The 19,036-nt window shown below is 40.5% G+C and overlaps 1 long non-coding RNA gene across 2 annotated transcripts; it reads right to left on the bottom strand.

Moving 5' to 3' along the window:
* Nucleotides 1–369: 369 nt before the first annotated feature.
* On the bottom strand, nucleotides 370–19,036 carry LOC107311773 (uncharacterized). 2 transcript variants are annotated; one of them, XR_001554246.3, is made up of 4 exons: nucleotides 18,912–19,036; nucleotides 6,819–6,920; nucleotides 1,651–1,848; nucleotides 370–463 (listed from the first exon to the last, which is right to left on the bottom strand). It is a non-coding gene; the product is annotated as an uncharacterized LOC107311773 (long non-coding RNA). The 2 variants fall into 2 exon arrangements; XR_014944117.1 differs by lacking the exon at nucleotides 18,912–19,036 and adding an exon at nucleotides 7,446–7,525.

Consider the following 19,036-nt stretch of genomic DNA (forward strand, 5'->3'; position numbering starts at 1 on the left):
TCTCTAAAGCTTAGTAAGGCTCATCCACAGGGCCATCAGTCACATGCAGGTGGCCTCAATTCCGGCCTTCTCCTGAAATCACTGTTTCTTGTCAGCAAGCTGCTTAGTACCACCTTGAGGAAACATGGACTTGGGTGGAATTTAGGATGTCTAAATATGGTCCCAGAGGTTTCAGAAGATCAGTTCCTGGAAAGCCAGTCTGCAGAGTGGGTTGCAGACCTGTAAGCTGGTAAGAAATGTGAAAGGGGATTGTGCCTTAAGCTCAGTCTTTTTCAGGAACAGATCCAGAACAGGACATTAATACTTCTGTTCTGTAGAAGGTCCTTCCTGAGTGACTCAAAGTTGTGGTCACCATGTCATTTCTTTGTGTGCCCAGTGGCAGCAACACAGGCTTTCTAAGAGTCTCTATTGCCAAAAACTTCTTATGTAGCCATCAAATGGTCATCAAAAGGAAGGAATAAATCTATTAAATATAAAAACAAGAGTAAAATATGAATCTCATAGTATTAGTTCAATTTTTCCCTGTAAAAGGTTTTGTTTCACCCACCCCCATCATGAATATCCAGTTTTCATGACTGAATTTGCTGAATTTCAAACAGTTGTTCCTCTATCCAGCTTAATCTCATCAAATTTTACTAATGTTAACCAACACAGCTACTTGAGGCCATTAGCAATTTCAGTCCTTTGGCATAACTGGCTGAAGCAACAGCTGCACAGTAAAACTCAAAGATGACTGGTGTTCACATCTTCACCGGTTCTAAACTGCAGTCAGTTCAGTAATAGCACCTCCTCAGAGTCATTAGTAAAAGTCTGAAAGGTCTTGCAGAAAGCTTCTGGGGTCTGACAAGTAGATGCAGATGAGGTATTCCAGAGAAGACAAGCTAAAAACAATGGAGACAGAGCAAGCTGGAAAGGTCCATCCTTTCAACTGTTGCAGTGGTGGCATATTGCTTAAGCAACCTTAATTGCCTCCTAATTAAGGTTTGTTTTGATGGTGAGAGCAGAAGTGAACAGGATTGTTTATTTTTTAAGAGACACTGAAAGAACAGGCCACAGGCAAATTCCACTCGTTAGCTAGTGAAAATTGAATGGAAATAATGAGGTTGAAGGAGCAGCAGAGAAAATTTAGCCAAAGTGGAGAACTCTTGACTGGTAGAGCTATATGGAAATGGGCTTTGTCATTGCAAGCTGTGTAAATACTTTCATCAGAAATATAGACTCACATCAGATATTTTTCCAGCAATGGTGATTCCAGGATAATAAGTTATTGAGATGGACTAAATGCCCTCCTTCTTTCTGATCAGTCTCAATCCCTTAATCCTTATGCACATCATCCCCTTGTCCTTGTATGACTTGAAAAAAAAACATTAAAAATTTTCTCTGGGCAATTTAATGGCCCAGCTTTTACTCTTTTGTTTTCATGACCATGCTCTCTCCATCCTCTGGGACTAGAAGCTCTGTCTCACTTAGCTGCAGAAATTTAATAAGAAGCCAATTTTGATCTTGGTTGCATCTATTCAGTCCTAGGATAATAAATAGTATTATGTGAGTTAAATGGTAATTAGCAAACACAGCTACATTAAGTGTGAGGGAAATCTCTCAGTCTCTCTCACGCTCTTAGGGCTCAGGTTCTCCTTTATGGACACATACCAAGCAATATTATCTTCCCAATGAGAATGCAGTAATCTCGTCTGGGACACAGACGTGAAGCTCCTTTGGCTCCCAGGCATGGAATGTAGCGGCTTGGCAGTGTGGAACCAGTGGAGCAGCAATTTCAGCCTGGATGGTCCTTCCAAGTTCCATGAATATCAGCAATTTCAGCCTTTCAGCTCCCAGATTTGAAAACATCTATTTCAGCAGGAAAAAAAAAAAAAATAGACAACAGAATTGTGTGCAGAAATGGAAATAGTATCAGAAGGGAGGAGAAGAGAATGTGAACAGACAGCATTGCTTGAATATGTGAGACTCTTTACTGTACTTTTACTTACATTAGCTATCTATATTGGCATCTAATAACATAATTATCATCTGATCCTGCACAGGGCTCACCTGAGAGGCTAGGCAGTCACTGAAAGCCATGAAATTAAGGTGCTCCCTAACATTACCTCTTGAGGAACATCCACAGCTACAATGTAAACTATAACAAAAGACAGAAAATTGGGTCATCCAGACTCTGTGGATGCAGGAATTACTTGTGCACAGGATTTGTTACACCTGTAGGTATTAGGCAGGTCACAGAGCTGGCAGCAAGAAATCACTACATGAAGCACTATGGCCACAGAAGTCCCTCCAGCTGCCAGGGAGGGGGCAGTCAATGGGCAGGTTGCTTCTCATCTGAATGTCACAGTTACGTGATACAGAAATACTCCAAAGCAGAAATGCCCTAGACTGCCTTGTGCCTGGCAAATTGCTACAATACATCTGTGTTACCTTCTTCATCCATGCAAGCTGTAGGATATTACAACTTGTCTTAAAAATTTTTGATTCACCTCTGTGTGATATGGCTTTCCCAGGGACCGCGGCTAACACATATTGACCCTGCTTCAGACCTATGAATACTTACACTACAGATGAAAATCCATACAGAAAGCTAATGTTTAGGTCTTCTTATCTCTTAGGAAGACTTTGAGCTTCGGTCACTCTAATTCTCTTCTCTAGAAAATGGAGGAAAGGCAGATCTAGAGGAAAAATTGCTGAGGATTTTTGATGTCCCTAGAGATCAGGTAGAACTGGGCAGATAGAGCTTTCTACTCTGTTTGAGACCTAAGTTGTCTGCTGGAGGTGAGAATGGCAGAAGGACAGCTGTGCCAAATGTAGGTGCAGGAGGTGCCAAATGGCCTGGATGTTGGTGAAGCCCCATCACAACTTGCACTCTCTTGGCAGCTCCCATGTTTGTCAAGCGGGAACTGGATCACCACTGCTTTCTACCTTCTTTTTACTTTGACACAAGTTTGTTGTACCAAAATGAAGTATGCATGGTCCAGCTTTGGTCCTATTTCTCATCAGTAAGGCTGATGAGATTTAAGAAGTAGCTACCAGTTTGTCAGCATCCAGCACAGATGCAAAGGCATTGATATCTTTCATTATTTTATCTACTTTGACCAATGGGCAGGAAGGAGACAAGATACTGGAAGAACCACAGTGATCTCAGTGATCTCACCATTCATTCTCCCACAGTAATCCTTGCTTCTGAGGAAAAAATGGAGCGAAGAAATAAAAGACAGCTCTTCAGGGACCAAAGTGGACATTAAAATCATAGAATCACTGGGTCATCAAGACAGGAAAAGACCTTTAAGATCATTTAGTCCAACCATCTATGTCCAATAACCATGTCCTTCATTGCCTCATATACACGTTTCTTGAACACCTCCAGACCTCCAGAGATAGTGAATTCACCACCACCCTGGGAAGACTGTGCCACTGCCTCACTATTCTTTCTAAGAAGAAATTTTTCCTACTATCCAGCCTTGATTACACAGGCTTTTGCAGGAGGGTGAAGAGCAGTGGAGACTATATGGAGAGGCAGGAGAGACTTCCCAGGCAAGCTTATCTTTCATTAGGAAAATGAAGATAAGCCTTTGCACAGTCATGAATAATCTATTCATCTTAAAGCCTGTTGCACCATTAATGTAACAGGTAGGCTAAACATTAAAAAGGAGAGAGCTTTGGGAGGAAGGAAAGGCATCTATGTGTCCCTCAATTGTGCATGTATACCACCAACAAACTATTTGTTCGAACAAAACTGTATCCATTTACTAGACTGCAGCCCCCATTTTCAAGAACCATTTTACCTTACAAGGAGAACAGCATCTGACAGGATTTTGTGTTGGCCTGATAAATTTTCAACACTGTATTGGAGAAGAAAAAGTCTGCAATCCCATTATTTCTCTGGAGAAAAACTTTGAATGTTGACAACTCTTGGAGTCTTTCCCCACTGAAAATTATTGCAGATTCTTATCTCCTGTAGACTGGACTGGAGGAGACCCACTAATTGGTAACTTGTACAAACTGAAGAAGTTAAGGAAGAAAGGTGGGAAGGAAATCTTGAGGCTCTTCCCTGCTCTGGTCTGCCAGCATGCAGAGCCATACCCTGAGGGCTGCTGGCTGCTGCTATCATGTTTTGGAGAAGCTGGCTGCAGCACCGCCTGCCTTTGCCATTCTGCCTGTGTGCGGTTGTACTGTGTAAGGCACAGAGGAATCCTCCCTGACCCAAGGGTGGGTCTGCTCACAGCCAAGACTGCCTGACTCTGGGCAATGACTGAAATCTTTTATAGTGCACTCTAACATCTGGCCTGTGACATCCTTTTCTGGCTCAGCTGAAGCTTTTTATCATGTGAAAATACTCAGAACCACAAATCCAAAGCTTCCACGTATAATTGAGGCTGTAGCTGTTGTTTCTTTTTTATTATTATTGTTTGAGAAAGCCTTTATAGCTCCCTCTAGATTTTGCTGCTCATGAATTATAAGTCTGCTCTTCAAAGCACAGGAATGCAGCTTGCTGGCACTTAGAGCTGTCACATCTCCTGCAAGAAGGTAGACAATCTGACTGCTCTAAGCTGTTAAGCTGCCATATCCAAAAAGATGATTCACTTATTTTTTCCTTTCTAGAACTCACTGCAGAAAGAAAGAGACAAATTGTCTTTGCACTGTCCCTCGACAACATATTTCTGTGCTGTCCATTTCCCCACTGTATGCTCACAGCCAGGTTAGGAACTGCACAGACCTTGCTGTTGTGTTCAGAAAGCCCAAGCTCTTGTAGGTGCTACCCATGTACCTTCAGGCACTCCCCAGGCCATGAGCGAGGACACTTAGCGAGGAGAAAACTACCTTGATCTCTGTCAATCAGAAGCAGCAGGGAGAGAGGTGAAACTGGGGTATTTTGAAGGCAGAGACCCACAGCTTTTCTGTGAGGAGCAGCTGGCACTGCCTCTCCACGTGGGAGGTACTGGTGGGAGAGCCTGCAGCTCCCTGAGGGCTGGCAGAGCATTGCCCTGCCTTGAGCCCCTGAGCCAGAAGCAAGGAAGCAAGGGAGATGGTGGGTACAGGGATCAGAGGAAGGGTATTATAGGACTGTTGTGGGATGTAAAGTTCTCTTTCTGGGTTTTTTGGCTTTGGCTGCTTTCATCTCTAGGGGCAGGGTGCTCTGTCTATGTTTTCATAGGCTGTAATAACAGATGCCTTTTAGTGAGTGCAGGGACAGACAGCCTATTGTCTGGGTTTGTGGCTCAGTTCTGCATGGTGGGAAGGGCTATTGGCACTTGCTCTTGTTTTCTCTGTTCCTGAGGACATGTGATCCTTAGAAGGATGGGGGCTTTCTGTTTTCCAGGTGTTCTTATGAGCCAGGCCAAAATTTAACCCTTTTTCTAAGGTTAACAAACTGTCACTACTTGAGAAGGATCCCTGTGTGCATTTAATGTGAATGGACTCCTGAGGGTGTCCAAATGGCTCCAATGGACAAGGGTGGCCTATCTATCTGAAAATAGTTTCTGGTTGTGAACACTGCAGTGTAGGCTGAGCTTATCTGGAAAGCCTGACTTGTATGAACACATTTTCTTCTCTTTTAGTCTCCCAGTGGGGTAGAGAGTCCCTGGAAGGCTATCAAGAATGGACTGGCTTTCAGAACTTACTCCTTGCCAGCAGCCTCTCTGTGTGAGGCCAATAAAATTTGTTTGCACTTGACAACAATAGTTTGTTGTTTTTTTTTTTTACTTCACAGTGCATCTCCTCTGGACTAACTGCTGTTTGGGAAGGCCCTTAGGTCTGTCCCACCCTTTTATCCCATGAAGCCACTACCCTTTCATGCCCTGTCTCTAGAAGATGGGAATTGCTATAAATTCTGGTGGGTTTATAGGCTCTCTGGAGAAGAGTTGTTCCCAAAACTCAGATCTGGGAGGGGTGAAAGTGGGAACAGAATAATAGAATCATAGAATAGTGTGGGTTGGAAAGGATCTCAAACATCTGCCATGAGTAGGGCTGTCACCTCCCAGCTCAACTGCCCAGGGCACCAACCAACCTGGCCTTGAGAGCCTCCAGGGATGGGGCACCCACAGCTTCTCTGGGCAGCCTGTGCCAGCGCCTCACTGCCCTCTGTGTAAAGAATTTCTTTCTAATATCTTAGCTAAATCTCCCCTCTTTTAAGTTGAAAGTCATTCCTCCTTGTCTTATCACTATTAGACCATGTAAAAAGTTGGTTTATAAGCTCCCTCTTGTTTATAAGCTCCCTTCAAGTACTGGAAGGCCACAATGATGTCTCCCCAGAACCTTCTCTTCTCTAGGCTGAACAAGCCCAGGATAAAAGCTAGGGAAGTGGAACTTGCCTCTGAAGCCAAGTAACTCATGAGTGCTGGGTCTTCTGTGAAGAGGCACTGAGATATGGAAGGAGTAAGGGGCAGACTGCTATTCCTCCTGTGGTGCTAGAGAGCAGATCATCTATTTTAACCCCTTCTTGTTCACCCTCAGTGATGCTTGTGACCCTGTTTTTTCAGTAGACATGTGTAAAGAGGATCTGTGGATGCAAAAAAAATCATTGAGATAAGCTGTAGATAATGGGGTTGTGAGCAGGTCCAATAGCAGAGACATATAGCAGATGTAGAGACACAGAGCCTTCTTAAGGGATGCTATAATGAACTCTGGGACAGATGTTTTGAGTGAGATGGCTCAAATTCTGTGCCACAGGGACTTGTTCATGGCACTCTAATGCACCCTACAAATCAATGAGTAAAACTCCTTAATGGAGCACACTTGTTGGCACCACAATCCAGACTGCAGCTGGGCACCCCTAACTACAAGGAGAGAGTTACGCTGATAGGATTGCTGACCTGATAACTTGCTGGCTTTTGCTGCTCTCCCACAACATCTTCAATACTTCACACATGGTCTTCTTGCCGTGCCTCAGTCTCAAAGTTTATAAAAGACTTCTCCTGAGAAGGATAATTATTACAAGTCTTATGATCCAGAGAACCCATCTAATAACTCAGATCTACGTTGCCTGCATTATTCTGTAGTGCTAAAAAATGACACTGTCTCTATTTCAAAAATGATCAGAGAGAGTTATATTTAACACAGCAGTTGTTTGAAATACTAAGCAGCGTGTTTCGCTGTATGCAATAACAAAATGTGAATAGCTATATCTTCCTCAAGCCTAACAGCTGGAGTTTGCACTTTTTTTGTTGTTTTTAATCTTAAAAAGCTTGATTTGTCCAATTCTCTTAGCAGACAATTAAACTTCATGACCTACACTTTAAGAAATGACCTGTGACTTTGAGAATTTTCATGAACACTTTCCCAACTTGAAATATGTCAGAGGTGCTTTACTTTCCAAATTCAGGGTGCTCAGTTGTTCTTCAAAATCAAAATGGAAGCACCTCGGAGAGTAAGAGCTTGCTTTTCCTGTGTAGGTGGCTGATGTACAATGAAGTAAAGGCAGTTCTTACATAAGCGTTCACCTATTGGTTTGAATATGTGCAGCTGATGGTGAAAGGTCTTTCTTTGAACTTTTAAACAGGAAATATATATTTTGAAGAAGAAATGAGCTCTTTTAGTTAAAAGGGAACTAAAGTCAGTTTCTGACTACATTTCCAAATTTGTACAAATAGAATGATGTGGCGTTTCTGCTGTAGCTCTTTCATTTCCACACTAGCTAATTTGCATGGTCAGTTTGGTAAAAATTAGAAGCTTTAATGAAGTTTTCTGGATCATTTATAATCTGATGTTTCTGAAAGACTTCAAATTGCTGACAACATAGAAAACCTGAAGGGAAAAAAGAGAAAAGGCAGTAGAAACCATCTTACAACTCATGTGTTTTTCATTGCACAAATGACACATTTATTTCACAAAGTAGTTCATATACTTATTTAGTTTTGGAAAGGATTATTCATTTGAAAGGGGTACAGAACAGCTTTGGCTGTCTGTTACTGATAAATCAACTTTTCTGGACATTGCCTGACTCCTTTGGAGCTCTGAAATGTGTTTGCTTAGCTGAACAAGATAATGAAAAGCAACAAGTCAGGCCATCAATTATATCATTAGAGGTACTTAAGTCAGCATTTACCACACCACAGTGCTGTACATCAGATTTAGTTCTTGCTCCTGTTGCATGCAGTGGTTCCATGTACTGACACTAAAGTTAGCAAGATTATTTCCATGAAGGAAGTGTGCAGAATTCAGTCTTTGACAGGGGACAAAACTGAAGTCTTGCTGTTTATTTCTGACAGTCGTAGCAAAGCCTGAACAAAACTCAGCAAGATAAAATCAATTAGTAGTTGGGGCATGGACACAAAATATTTTTGTGCTAGGGATTTAATGAAATGCTCTCAGTATAAATATGATTCATTCAATTCTGTAACAGCATTTAACAATGGGTTTTCCTTAACAAGATTATTTCTTATATGAGCTATTTTATGTGTTTTGCTAAGTGAAGGCAACATTTGCTCTTGCCAGCCATAGATCAAATTACAAGAAAGCCAGAGAGCTGTGTTTCTGCAGAGGGAACCCTTAGTCCATCACTGGGCTCATGTGAAACAGGTGGCCAAAAGCCAATTGACTGTGCTCTGCAGCAGAAAGGAGCCTGGCCGTATTACATTGCTGGCAGCACACCACATCCCTGTGGAGACCTTCCTGGGAAGCATCCAGGAGCATCCACCACCCAGGATTCCATGGCTTGCTCTGCAGCTGGGGCAAGTTGTGCTGCAGCTCATGGTGAAGCTGGCTGGGAGGTCCCAGAGCTTTGCTGTTTCCAGCCACTACTGTTGTGCCTGCCAGATGCAATGGTGTGGGTGATACCCATCTGATCCTGGGAGTCCACAGGCTGAGGGATCAGCTCATACGAGTTCTTCCTGCAGCACTGTCCTGGTGGTTGTACCACAGAATCAGAGAGTTATTGAAATTGGAAAAAACCTCTAAGATCACCTTGTCCAACCGCCAGTCCATCCCCACCATGCTCCCTAACCATGTCCCTCAGTGCCCAATCTACACCTCCAGGAACCTCCACCACCTCTCTGGGTAGCCTGTTCCACTGCATTATCACTCTTTTTGGGAAGAAATTTTCCTAGTATATTACCTGAACCTCCCCTGGTGTAACCTAAGGTCATTAACTCTCACCCTGTCTTAACACTAGAGCTCTGCTGACTGTCTTAGCAATGTGAAATGCCATGTCTCTGCTTTCTGCTTCACTGAGAGCATCAGGGCTGATGTAAAAGTTCTAAGTTCTTCTTTCTGAAGGTCTCAGTTTGCTGTAGGGAGGAGAACAACTTCAGCTGCAGATGTACAAGTATAGTTGCGTTCTCACTATAGATGGCACAAGTCACTTGCTAAAAATGTCAATTCAGCAGCATGGCACACAGAGCAAATTTTAAAATATAACTTTTACTGCGTACAAACTATGAAGAGATTGTAGTATTATATAAGGCCATGACTTAATAGGGCAGTGGGAAAATGTCTTTCACACTTTCTATTCTGACATCTGCCATTCACAATTACCATTTCCATTGTCCATCAAACATTTTCAGCCATGCTTGCTCTATTCAAAGTTGCAGCTCAAGTTCGTTTGCTTTCTGTGACAATACCTGTCTTCTGCAAGACATGGGTATATATATATATGTATATACGCATACATATACACTATAGTATAACTTAAGTGTTATTACTTAAAAGGCCTGGTGGAACATCTCAAACTCTAGTGGCCAACTTGGAAAGGTTGCTCTCTAAAAGATTTGTGAGTGATTAAGGAGAAGTTTTATGTCTTTTTTCTTTTCCATTTTTTTTTAAACAAAGTACTCAAGATGGTTGCAGCTCTATTAAATAATCCATTCTAATGACTGTTTTGTTGCAGTTTGGTGCCAACTTTCATTTTAGTTTCAGCTTAGCACCTCTCATTAATTTCTTACATTCTTCTAGGGCTGAGGATTTCCATATTTGGTTTTACTCTTGGGTTATGTCAGAAAAGTTTGAACAAAATATCTTCAGCTAAATGAATGTGAAAAAAATTATATATATCTTCCATATGTTCTTGTTGAAATATTCTGTGTCTAGTTAAGTCAAAAATGGCAAGCCAGAAAACTTTGTATTGGCTTACAATATAGCCTGTTCAAGAAAACACACTTGGGTTGAAGAAAATTAGTTAAGTAGTTTTAAATCAACTTGTCATTTTTGCGCATATTGTGTAGACCTCTTTCATTTTTCCCCTCTCCATTTTTCTTAATTTAGTTTTAAATCCTTGTTTAAAATAAGTTTGCCAGGGATGCATTTACTAAGAATATCTTTAATGACATCTCAGTTATGAATACGTTTCTCAAGAACTCCAGATGTTAAGGCCAATTGACTTTAAATGGCTGGGGGGGGGGGGGGGGGCGGGTTGTCATTTCTTCAGTACAGAAGGAGTGAAGTTTAGCTCTCCTGTCAGCTCTCCTCCCCAGCTGATATCAGTTTGAGCTCAGATCTGAAAACCTAAATTAAATTGGTACAAGGCACACCATTTTGCATGCATATGAGGTCACAGCTTGTTTCTTTATCTGAAACAGAGAAGTAACATACAGAAACTAGTCTGAATGTTAGAAAAGGTGACAAATACAAGTCAGATGATCACAAAGGCTAATCACTCTTGCTACAACAGTGCTAAAACTTCACACCCCCTCTATATCCTTACTGAGCTTACAGCCTGCTTTGACAAAAGCCCATATTTAGAAAAAGATCAGGCCTTTAAACTCAACTATTTAAATCCAGGAAGAAAAAAAAAAAAAAAAGACTTAGGCAGATCATTCTCTGGCCCACCAAGTAACTAATACTTGGAACCCAATGGGCTAGCCTCAGTAAGGCAGACATTAACCACCGCCTTTCCTGCTCCTTCTCTTCTACCAAACTGAATGTGCTGGGGGGCAAGGACTCTTCTGAGATGAATATCCAGGTCTCTTCAGCCAGAAGTTTAAGCTCACCAGCAGTTCCCAAGAGCGCTCCAGCTCTCAACTATTGTAAAGATAAACACATAAAACCATAGATAGAAAGTAAGTCCCTCATATCTTCCCCCTTTTTGCTGTGTTTTTTACTGGCTAAAGAGGACAACTGAGAACAGGACACTGAAAATGAACTTCCCAGGTAGGTAGCTTTATCTGCATCTTTGGAAGGATGCCTAGACATCAAATCTATATGTGAAGCTGAGGAGTGCTGTTTGCCCCCTTACAAAGACAGAGCTACAGCACAGAGCTGTGGATTAAAATCAAACCATCTACGACCTCTGCATTCTTCATTCTTGTGTAGAGAACTTTCAATAGCAGTTCCTATAAACATCAAAATAGTTCCTATTTTGTTAGATAAGAGTAGAAAATATTCAGACAACCTGGAAAACAAAACCAAAACCAAACAAAATGGACAACATGTTTCTAAGATTTTGGATTAATCTTGCCCAAAGTTGTTCTATAAACCAGTGGCAGAGACAGCATCAGAACACTTTTCTGTGGGACTCTGGTTCAGTCCTTTAAGCACACAATTCCTTTCACTCTTTTCCTACTGCTTTGTTACTTGTGTTATAAGGATGTAAGATATATCAACATCATTCTGTGCTGTTTTGAGAAACACTACATTACTATTATATTTTCTGATCTACTGCATAAACAGCTATATCTTAGCTGACAACAGACACATAAGGGGTAGGTACTACTAAAACCCATCTACTGGCTGAGGCAGGGACATTACAAAAAATCTTTCATATTTATGACAACAATCTTAGTTTCAATTAAAAAAACAATAAAAAACTTGTCGTTTTTTTCTAAAGGAGACAAATTACGTTTTCATTCCTATTTTAGACAGTTTCTGAACCTTGGCTTTGCACTTTGTTTGCATTTCCTTGTTTTAAGAGGAAATTGGTCTCATAATAGAAACGTAAAAGTGATGTTCCTCTGTGTAGTCAGGTTGTTGTAGCAGATAAATGAGAAATGTTGATACTTTGAAAAATAAAGGACGAAAAAACAGTTTGGTCTGAAGTACTCAGACTGACAGAATTCTGAGATCAGGGAACCTCCATCTCCACCATGATCAGACTGTGGCAATCACTGCTCATGAAGGGGTAGAAATTCAACACACTTCCCATCAGGCTGGGTTTAACTTCAGCATGTGAGTGCATAATGAAAAGATGCGTGCACAATGAGAGGGCTGAATTTTCCATGAAATAAAACCAGTTACACTCATAGGAGAGTGTTAAAACTAAGAGAAGATGCTAAAAGAGAACAGCCAAAAGAGCAGTGTGTGCCCATGACATATTACACAGCAACAGGACTAGAGAAAATGGCCTTAAGTTGTGCCAGAGGGGTTGAATATTAGGAAGAATTCTTTCTCCAAAACAGCAGACTGGAATGGACTGCCCAGGGAGATGGTGGAGTCACCGTCCCTGAAGGTGTTCAAGATGTTTTACTAAGAGACATGGCTTAGTGGGGAAACACTGGTGGTAGGTGGACAGCTGGACTGGATGACCCTGGAGGTCTTTTCCAGCCTCAGTGATTCTATGGTTCTATTAATGTCATGACAGAAACTGTGACAAAAAAAAAAACCCAACAATGCTCCCTGAAATCCACACCCTGCTGTAATGTGGTCAATTCAGAGAGATATTACTGTTCCTTGTAGACTGTGTATATTTATGTGTTTAAAAGAATTATATAGTGCATATGTGGAAAAAGATGTTTCAAACTGTGTAAAACATAGGTTGTCTATTTGGTGGCTGAAGATTAGTCCAAAAGGGACAACTCAGTGAAGAATGAAGAAAATTTCTCTTTCTCTTTGACTAAAAATGCTTTTTTTTTTTCCTGACAAATGACTTCCATAGCTTGTTATGGATGTGTTTGCCATTGTATAGCGTTGTACCACAGACCAGTATCTAGGTATGTAACACAAGTACTGCAAGTATATAATTGTATTTGTAGCTATGTTATGCAGATATGTAAATTGCTATGTTTAGCAGATAGCTTGGTCATCACAGACTTTAAATTCAAGCTAATGAATGCAAAATTCCAAAGAACTGGAGCACTCCTACTGGCATTCCTTGCCATGAAACACGAATGGCAATAATTCAGTGCTCTTTTGCTTGCAGCTTTTCTTCTAAACAAGCTACAGATTTTGATGAAATCTTACACTGATGAAATCTCACGAGGATCTTTGTGAGTGTACAATACCTAACTTAATATGGCCTGCTTCTTGGACTAAATAGTTAATGTATAATGGAATATTATGCAATTATTTTGTAAAATAAATGTTAAAAGCAATTGATTTCTTTCCTAAATCTGTTTCTGTTTAGACTCCTTACTGATAAGCACATTAGGAGTAGTACGTGTGTATTTTTATTTAGTTGGATGTTTATGTACATGTATCTCGTGAGGTAAATTCTGGGCAACTGTTATTGTACCCTCCCTTTCCTGTACACCATCTTAACTTTTACTGAACCACAAGACAAAGCTTTCTCCTGGTCTCTCAAGACCTTTTAAAAACATTGCATTGAATTCACATTCTAAGGCAAGGATACAGAGGTGAGGAAAGAAATTTGAGCTATAGTCTTGCTCACCACTGGTATTAAGGTAGAATAAAGACAGATTGTCCTTTACAGATTATCTATTCTAGCCTCAAACCTTAACAAGGAAGAAGGTTTTCCACTACTTTCCTGTTGTGTAATCTGCTAGACCATTGAGTTATGCTCACAATTGGAAATCTTTTTCTAAAGCTTAAGCAACATCCTCTTTCTCACAAACTATAGTAATTATTTTGGTCCTTTCTCCAGCTGACACGAAGAGGGACTGATGTCTCCTTATTTTAACCTTTTGTTACACTCATAGCCCTCCGAACTTTTCCTTAGTTAGGTTACACAAACCCACATTTTACTTTGTAAAGCCTGTGTATTGCCTTCCTGTGCAATTTCCATACAGCTGAAGATTGCTTGTAAAGCATATCTTTCTTAGAAGTGTGTGCTCATTACAGTGATGTTGAACCCTGGCCTCTGTGCTGTGAAGAAGACTAGTGCTGGGCAGCCACTTAGACCCCAGCCCCTTTTTTGCTGCCTGGGTAGTTCCCTTCTTCTTCTGAATGAAATTTCTTCTCTGCTGAACTTCTGATTAATTTTGGATCATACCTTCAGTTTATTTTTCTGGTTCTCATTTCCTAATTGAAAATATTAGTGCAGTCAAGATCTTGTGTCCCCCTTTAAATACTAGGATGGATATGCTATCAAAGGAGAAAATTACATTGGCCTGGTGTGTTTTATTTCTGAGAAGCTGATCCTGACTAATTCTTACTGCTTTATTTATCTGTATGTGTATTTGCTCTAGTGCAGTTTCAGTTACCTTGGCTGATTTTCTTTAATTCCCTTTGTCTTTGCTTCACAGTGTTGTCATTCCATAACACCCATGTCTCATTGTCTTTCTGTCTGTCCCTCCATTTTCTTTTCTTTTAGTCTCTCTCTCTCTTCCCCCCCCCCCCCTCCCCCATTTATTTTGTGAAACTGTACCTAAAAATGGTATCCTATTTGCTTTTCTCCAGTTCTCAAGACTATCCCTCTTCTTCCTATCAGTCTCTCTCACTATTGGCCCAGAAATTGTTTGGTTAATTTCCTAATGTGTGAATTATTTGACTACTATTTTTTAATTATTACTTTAAAATATTATTATTTCCCTCACTTGGCAAGTTATAGATAGAGTCATCCAAGTTTAACACTCTTGGTAGCAACAAGTGCTATATGTCTCAGTGGTTACACTGGCTGTAACAACTGTAGGGAAATTCCCTCTCATAGCTCCCACATGCTGCTAGCAATATAGAGACCATAAATATTGCCAAACCACAAGTGTTTTTACCACTTTAGCTGATTTATGCAACATGATGGTGAAAATATCATCAGGCAATGCCTGTACAACCAGTCCTGTCTATGTTACAGGAATAGATGGAGAACTTTTTGAACTTTTTATTTATGGGTGACTCTGACAAATGTCAGACAAAAGCTCATTGGGCAGCTGGCTAACAAGAACTAGAGTGTTTCAGATAGACAGTGGTCTGAGCTGATTTCCTAGCAGTTTTTCTCTTGTTTTTCCACAGCAAGTCAGCTGAAATGCAAACATTTTCTCCTGATATCTGTAGTACTGAAATACAGTTTGGACTGAACAAACTTCTTATTAATATTCCCAGTAATCACAAAAAGTAATTGTAAAAATGAAGGAGTTAAGGCACTTTGTTAATAGAAATAATATCCACAAGGATTCTTCATTTCTGTCTTTCAATTTGTCAGCATTTTATAAAGGTGAGGGCATATAGTGATAAGAATGAATACTAATAGCCAGCTCAAAATTTAAAATCGTGCACCTACGTATAAAACTGTCTCTCCAAAGTAGGTACCATCCTTCCCTCCTTCCCAAAAAGCCAAACTATTCCCAAACAGATACTGCTGTCAGAGAATGAGAGCAGCCACTTGAAGGAGCAGAGCTTAGATTACTTTCAGTACACGAGAACGGCCTCAAAGCGTCACTAGAGAGCTATCAGTAATTTGGCCCGAGCTTCATTTTGAGGTTTTTGGGCTTCGTGATTTTTTGTCACTCAAGAACCATACCTAATTTAATCCTTATTGCCTAAAATACCCATCGTTGTCTGTACCTCTGAAAATGCCCAGGCCACTCGGATGTGGGTGGAAGCCTTTTGGAATCACAGTTCAACTTTTATGAAGGCAAAGAGCTGAGAAAAGAAACTAGCAAAGAGCATGAACTAGAAAAGAAACAAGGATCTTAAAAAAAGAAAAAGGAAGTTGGTAATTAATTCTCTCCCCCTTCATAATCTTGACCAAGACAAATAGAAATGAGATTTTAACAATGGTAGGAAGTAAAACTGCCTAACCTTTCTGCTTTAGCCTGGGCGCTTTTTCAGAGCAGAGACTGTCTCCTCAATGTTTACACAGTGCCCAGCACAAGCCAGGCTCTTATTTAATTTGGGCCTTTGGAGCCAACATCACACTGTAAGTTTTTCCTAGCAGTAGTCCTAATGGGAATGTGCTTTTGTTTGTGCTGCTGCTCAAACACCGTCCCCAGCCACACTCCTCCTCCAGGATTCAGTCTTAATTGGACCTTTCACTGCTGTTTACTATTACACTGCCTTTGACACAGCAGATACATGCTAAATGTAGCCTACCAAATTCTTATTTTAAATGTCCAATCTCTCTTGTAAATGGTGCATTTCCTACCCGTATGTTGCTCCGGTTGAATGCTTCTGGGAACATCCTGTGTTTAGCTCCCCTCCACTGTGTTTGTCATTTGAACTCATGGCTTTCCTGAAGAGTTACATTACACATGTTCCTCTTTTTTATCTTTGTCACAGGAGATAAGGAACGTTTTATTTCTCCTGATATCCTCAGGAACACTTTAGCACTTCCATGTTCTGCAGCTTGAAATGACAGAGTCATGCAGAATGTTTCCAGAGCAGGTATTGCTTCTTGTAATTACACCTAGCATGTTTTCTGTAAAGCATTTAGGAAGAGATGAACTTCAGAAGAACTGTTTTGCTTTTGCTTCCGTATATCCAAAGATTATTAAACTAATGACTATCATATCTTGTATGCAATAACAACAACAAGATGCAAGTCAAAGCCCTAAAGCCTCTTTAGATTAGATTAGATTAGATTTGCACTGGGGTTTAAATAGAGAACAGTTGGATCTGAATCTCTGTTCTCAGTTAATTCGAGTTGATGGTCCTATTCTAACATCACTGTGAAGGTATTTTCCCCTTCTTCTCACCTTACTCCCAATTTGCAATTACATCAGAAGCTTTGTGATCTTGAAACAACAACTTTCTGTGTGGGCAACACAAAAGCAAAAGCTTGCTAAGGTAAGACAGAGTTTGGTGGATATCAGTGATCACTCAAATAAACAATTCTGAACAGAAAATAAACTTTTCTGGGCAACACTTAATCCTTTTGAGCCTCTAAATACATTCCCGCACCACCATTTCAACGTATAGCTCTGCTGAGTGTTAGATAGACTTAACATGGAAACAGCAGGGGAGAAGTGAGGTGTGATGAACCTTCAGGGTGTAACACTTAAAAAGATAACAACAAGAGAAAATTTCCAGTGGCATTTCATTTTGATCATTTTATCATTTGTGACAGCACCATGTGTGAGTCCTCCTGCGTACTTTCAGTCTCCTAATTCACATCAATGTGATCAGTTTCCTCGTTTTTCTGTTGTGCACGCTCCATTTCTGACGGAATGCAGGTGAATACAGCCCAGAAGAATCAGATGTATTTCTCTTAGCAATAGCAACATTTAAGGGTGAATTCCAGAAGCACTTTTCACTGCTTAACTTCACTCCCACAGAGCTCAATGACAGAAGAATTAAGCCCAAATGAGTCCTTCTAAAAATTCTCTTTAAGTTTACAAATGACATTGTTTCCATGTGGTCATTTACTCACAAAGCTAGGTATTTAACAGCAGAATAAATGATCAAAAAAGAATTCAAATAAACCTAAATAAATACATTCAGAAAATAGGCTCAAGAGATTTTTTTCCAAGTATTAATCTCCCCACTCTTTTACATTTTCTTGCTTGATATTCATTAGGAACTAAATACATAGGTAAGATACACAAAAATAAACCCAGAGGGTGAAGGGGAAATAATGTTTCTTCAAGTACTGTCAGTATCAGTCCATGATTTTTGTCATTTTTTTCAACATCAACATGGAAAATATATATGCTTCCTGCTCTCCTCAGAGGTATGATGTCTTGTAAACTTGCTTTGACAGGCTCCTAAATGGCAATGTAAGGCTTGTGACTGGCTTAATGATTAATTCCTCATAAATGTTACCTTAATCAATTTTGGATTCTGTTTCCTTAGTGGTTCTCAAAAGGGGCTAGGCTTCACACTCCAGTGGAGACAGTAATTAAATCACATTTGTTAAAGACAGAAGGTGGAGCATTTTACACCTGGGACAGCCTGCTCAGCTTGCTCCAGAGAGTCAGGGAAAGAACTAATTTAGTTCATGAAGTTTTATTTTGGGGGAGTTTTTTTTTTTTGTTTTTGTTTTTGTTTTGTTTTTCTTTCTTCATTGTCATTTCTGTTGTTGTTTGCTTGTTTGCTTGTTTGTTTGTTTTACATATTTTTTGGTGGTGGTATTTCTTATTTTGTGCATGTTTTCTTTTTTCCCTCACTTTCCTTTTATAAAGGTCCTGTCTGTGCAGGTCTTCACTTGCTGGTCCAGAAGGTCTCTTCTCCACTAAGGAGCCTGTTACCAACTGCTCCACAACAGAGTTTGTTTTCTTTGAATAGCAAGCGTGGCTTTTATGTTATCAAATTAATTTAAAATATTCAAGTGGGTCTACATACCAAGTTCCAGAAAGAGAACTAATCCAGAAAGGGTTAGCAAATCACTTTCTTGGAGCTATTGCATCTACTTAGGAGGTACGATTTCCCTAACCAAGAGATCCATAGCTACCTTATTTTCTCTTCCTCTTTTGGAAACTCAGCTGTGAAATTCAGGAGACTAGTTTGGATAGCTTCTGTTTGCACTATACCTAAAAATCAATCTCTGATTACAGTAGTGTCTGATAAGAGCATCTATCAAATACTTTCATAGAGTCATAGAATGGCTTGGGTGAGAAGGAATCTTAAAGCTATTCTCCTGGGGTGGGCAGGGCTTCCAAGGGCCCAATCCAGCCTGGCCTCAGTCACTTCGGGGGGTATTCACAGCTTCTCTGGGCAGCTTGTGCCAGTGCCTCACCACCCTCTGAGTAAAGAATTTCTTCCTAACCTGTTTCTTCTCTTTTGTTTAAAGCAAGTACCCCTTGTCCTATCACACTATCAGACCACGTAAAAGTCAGCCACTCTCCTGCTTATATCCCCTTAAGTAGTGTAAGGTCACAATGAAGTGTCACCAGAACTTTCTATTCTCCAAGCTGAACAACCCCTCCTACCTCAGCCTGTAATAACCCTAGGAAAGGTGCTCCAGCCTTCTGACCATCCTTTTTGACCTCCAAAAGCTCGTCTCTTTCCTGTTCTGGGGGTCCCAGACCTGGACAAAATATCTCACAGGGGCCTC

Source organism: Coturnix japonica, chromosome 3 (assembly GCF_054131305.1).
Source record: "Coturnix japonica strain WE chromosome 3, WE-NBRP24, whole genome shotgun sequence".
Taxonomy (NCBI): Eukaryota; Metazoa; Chordata; class Aves; order Galliformes; family Phasianidae; genus Coturnix; species Coturnix japonica.